Source organism: Choloepus didactylus, chromosome 3, assembly GCF_015220235.1.
Source record: "Choloepus didactylus isolate mChoDid1 chromosome 3, mChoDid1.pri, whole genome shotgun sequence".
In the NCBI taxonomy this organism is placed as follows: Eukaryota; Metazoa; Chordata; class Mammalia; order Pilosa; family Megalonychidae; genus Choloepus; species Choloepus didactylus.
The window spans coordinates 156,536,023-156,540,757 of NC_051309.1; the positions used below are offsets into that span (position 1 = coordinate 156,536,023).

The following is a 4,735-nucleotide window of genomic DNA, read 5'->3' on the forward strand; positions in this document are numbered from 1 at the left end:
ATATATAACCATACAAAACACAAACATACTAAAATGATCAGTGCACTGGACATGGAGAGTGCTCCCTCAGTCATTTTGTTCCCTTAGCTCTGTTTTGTTTTCCCCAATCTGAACTACATTAAAATAAAGACCCAGTTGTTTTTATTTTTCTACTGTGCAGTGCAGTAAGAAAAAATATTCACAACAAACATGACAATATACCAAACAATAGTTCTACACAAGTTACCGTGATACATCTTTAACTGTCACTTCAATACCATAAGAAAACATTTTAAGACATATACAAACAAAACTAGCCAAGTGTTACAACTTATAATAAATTAACCAAAGGAAAAAATAACTTTATATATATATATATATATATTTATATTGTATATACACATACACACACAACAGAATGACATGATAATATGCTTCTTCCCATAGTTTAAGAACAAATGAGTAGTCTAGACAATCTAGCTATATTCAATCTTGGCCATTGGCATCATCACATTGGCGATTAAATAAATAAGTATTTCAAGCAACATAAACAGTGTTTTTCAAATGTATACCAACACAGCCCAATTCTATTGACATGGGCTACAAAATGAATTTGAAAATTCCTTAATGAATTTAAAGCAAATGTATCTTTTGTTTCCCTCCCCTAAACACATTACATTTAACTATGATACTAAGATATGTAAATAATTTCGTGCCACCTACTGCTCAAACTAAGGAAGTTTTAGATCAAAAGGAAAATTAATCTTTTGAACTTTTGTTCTGCTGACATCCCATACTGATGACTTAAAGAAAAACTGTCTTTCGACTCATCTCCTTGCTTTTGGGTTTTGACTGTGGGGAACTGTGGTACGCTGGGTAGAACGAACACTCCTTTCCCTTAACAGCTAATAATTGGTGTTTTTTTTTTAATTACATGCTACGAAAAGATATGAAGAGCATCTGTTTATAGCCCATCCTTCAAAAAACAGTCTATGAATTCAGTTTAAAACACACATCTTGATCTTTAAAAAGTTACCAGTGCAGTACAAACACAACAAAGTTGCCAATTTCCCCTAAATTAGCCAGTAAAAATATTTTTTTCTCAAATCCAGATTCTCTTGCAAAAATCTTTATATTTTACAAAAATAGATATTTCTTGAAACCTGTTTTCAGCAAAGAGACCACCTCTTTGGCAACAATATTTATGTTATTAAATTGTTAATGTCATCAGGTATCCCCCTGGCCCCCATCCCCTAACAGAAGACTGTTTTAGTTCACATGATATAAAAGAAAAAAAGGATAAACAAAAAAATTTGCAAAAGTTTTTTTTTTTTTTTATTTTTGCAATTTTTATTATTCCTCTTTAATTTGTGTGGGGGTTTTTAACCAATCTGATTGGATCAACATTTTGACAAAAAAGAAAAATCTTTTTTTCTTTCTTTGAATCTCATTACTTTGTAAAAGTTGTTTTATTTTTATTATTTGTTTTGTTTTTCTTCTTCAAATGAGCAAATGATCATCTTAAAAAAGACCCACCTTCAAGGAAGGTAGTAAAGTTAGCTGGCTGGGTAAAAATCCCTGCACATTGCTATCTATGTATATTACATTCAACAATGACAGCTATGAAAGAACATTCAATGCATCACAGGTATTTTTTGTTTGTTTGTTTGTTTACTTTTTTTCTAAGCATTATAAAATCCTTTCCTGGTACACCTTAGGATAATCCAATCTTTTAATTCTCAGGCAACACTGGCTTGTAAAGTCCATGGTTGAATATAAGCCTTGAAAAGTTTGCTCCTCTCTCTTTTGTATATGTGTGTGGGGGGGGGTGCATATATATTTTGTTCATATATATTTATATATATATTTTAATAAGTAAGGATGGGCTATTCAGGACTTGTGGGCTTTGTTGGTTTTAAAGGAAACTTGCAACACTCTGTCTCCCAGGTGGTACCTGTTGAGGCTGGCGATGGCCATGGCTGCCTCATCATAGTTGGTCATGGTGACAAAGCCAAATCCCTTGCACTTGTTGGTGTTGAAGTCACGGATGATCTTGACGTTGTTCACTGCACTGAAGGGGCCAAAGACCTGCCAGAGGATGTTCTCGTAGGAGTCAGGGGATAGGTTATAGACAAAGATGCAACAGCCTGTTCCTGTGTGACCAGGGATGTTCATTCCCACAAGGCTTGTCATCCCATCGATGGTGATTGGAGAGAGGTGGTGAAGTGGGTGAAGTGGGCCAGGATAGCACCAGTTAGGGGACTGGTAGAGCTGGGAGAGCAGAGCCTGGCTGGACTTCTGGCTGGGGTTATTGGTAAACTTCACAGTAACTGGTTCTGTAGCACCACTGGGCTTCTGGCCATTCAACACTTGATAGCTTCCTCTGCCTCAATCCTCTTATCAAAGCGGATGAATCCCACCCCTCTGGACACCCCTGTGACTTGATCAACCAGGATTCATGAGGTGATGATACAGCCATATTGTGAGAAAAGCTGCTCCAGTTCCTTCTGGTTCGTGGTTTTGGGAAGGCCACTAACATAGAGGTTAGCATCCCTGATTGAGGCAGAGCTTGGACAGGCATATGAGACCTTTATGGTTTTGGTCTGAAGTCGGAGTCCATTTAAATTGTTGATGGCTTTTTCTGCATCCTTTGCATCAATATAGTTAACAAATCCATACCCTAAACTCTGTCCTGTAATTTTGTCTCTCATGAGTTCACAGGATTCTATTTCACCAAAGAGACTCCTAAATTCTTCTTGAGTCATATTCTGGGGTAAATGATTGACTATGAGGTTGGTTTTGCTGTCATCTGTGGCCACCCCTGTCTGCATGGGAGAAGGACAGTTTCTACCATTGCTGGAGGGTCCACTGCTTGTATTGGATGTTGGGCCATTTGACACCTGAGGTTCCATGGTGTAATTATCTGGTTCTTGAGGCACATCTTCTTGGCTGTGCGGTCCGGCCTGAGGTGGTGGAGGCTGGGTGGGGTGCGGCCGGCGGGAGGACGCCCACAAAGTCGCACCGCATTTGCTCACTGGCAGCTCGCTCACTCTCTCCCTCATTTTTGAAGGACAGTTTTGCTGGATATAGAATTCTTGGTTGACAGTTCTCTTTCAGTATCTAAATATATCATACCACTGTCTTCTTGCCTCCATGGTTTCTGCAGAGAAATCTGTACATAGTCTTATCAAGCTCCTCTTTATATCATGGATGGCTTTTCTCTTACTGCTTTCAGAATTCTCTGTCTTTTTTTTTTTTTTTTGAAATAAATTCAAACTTACAGGAACAGTTGCAAAACAATACAAACCCCATACACAGAACTCCAGCATACCCCGACCCCTCTCCCCTGATACCCCGATCCACCAACTTGAACATCCTGTCACGCCACCATTTCTTTCTTTCCCTCCCTCCCTCCCTATCATCCATCATCTATTGCACTGTCTTCTGAACATATGAGAGCAAGCTGCACACATCCTTGAACAATATAATTCACATATACATTTCCCATGAACAAGAACTTTTATTTATGCAATCCCATTAAGCGCAGCTAAGAAGTTCAAGACATTTCAACATTGATCCAAAGTTTAGATTCTATATTTTCTTTTTTTTTTTCTTATGTCCCAACTGTGTCCCTTTGAGCCTCCTCTCCTCCATCCTCAGATTCCATCCAGGATCATCCTTGGCATTTAATTGTCACTATCTATTTAGACTTTTTTTTTTCAATTGTGGAAATATATACACAGCATAAATCTTCCCATCCCAACCCCTCCCTAGCATTCCATTAGTGGGATTAATCACATTTAGAATGTTGCATTGCTATCACCTTCCACCATCCATTACTAGAAATTTCCCTTCACCCCAAACAGAAACCCTGCACTCATTTCTTAACTCCCCATTGCCCCTTCCCCCACTTCTTGTAACCCATACTCTACTTTTCATCTCTATGGTCATATTCTCTGATACTTTCTTTGTGTTTACTGTGGGGCTTAAATTTAACCTCTTAAATCTATAACCTTTTTTTTCTTTGATACCAACTTAACTTCAATAGGACATGTAAACTATGTTCCTATACTCCTCCATTCCCCTACCTTTATGTAGTTCTTGTCAAAAATAACATATTTTACATTGAGTACAAAACCACTGATTTATCATTACAGTTTATGTATTTTAGATCCTGTAGGAAGTAAATAGTGGAGTTACAAATCAAAAATACAGTAGCATTGGTATTTATATTTACCATGTGATCTTTACTGGAAATCTTTATTTCTTCATGTGATTTCAATCAATTGTTTAGTCTCCCTTCCTTTCAGCCTGCTCAATTCCCTTTAGCATTTCTTATAGGGCTGATCTACTGGTGATTAAGTCCCTCAGCTTTTCATTATCTGGGAATGTTTTCATCTGCCCCTCATTTTTACCCTCCAGTTGCTTGTGAATTTTCTAAGACTCTGATGGTTATTGACTTCTATTTGTATTCCATTGTGGTCAGAGAATGTGCTTTGAATATATTCAATTTTTTTTTTAATTTATTGAGGTTTGTTTTATGTCCCAACCTATGGTCTATTCTAGAGAAAGATCCGTGATCACTTGTTGGGGACAATTAAGGTAGCATATATAATATTCACCTTCAGCGATACCAGTGACATGCAACATGGCCGCCAGGGCTGATGCAAGAACAGCCTAAGCTATAATTAGCCTTCTTCAAGGAAGTAACAGTAGTTCCTGCCTAAGCAGTAGCTAGTTCGCGCCTAAACAGTAG

The 4,735-nt window shown here is 37.8% G+C and overlaps 1 pseudogene; it reads right to left on the reverse strand.

Annotated features, from left to right (window-relative positions):
- Positions 1 to 1,869: 1,869 nt before the first annotated feature.
- Positions 1,870 to 3,015, reverse strand: LOC119529886 (annotated as a pseudogene).
- Positions 3,016 to 4,735: the final 1,720 nt, after the last annotated feature.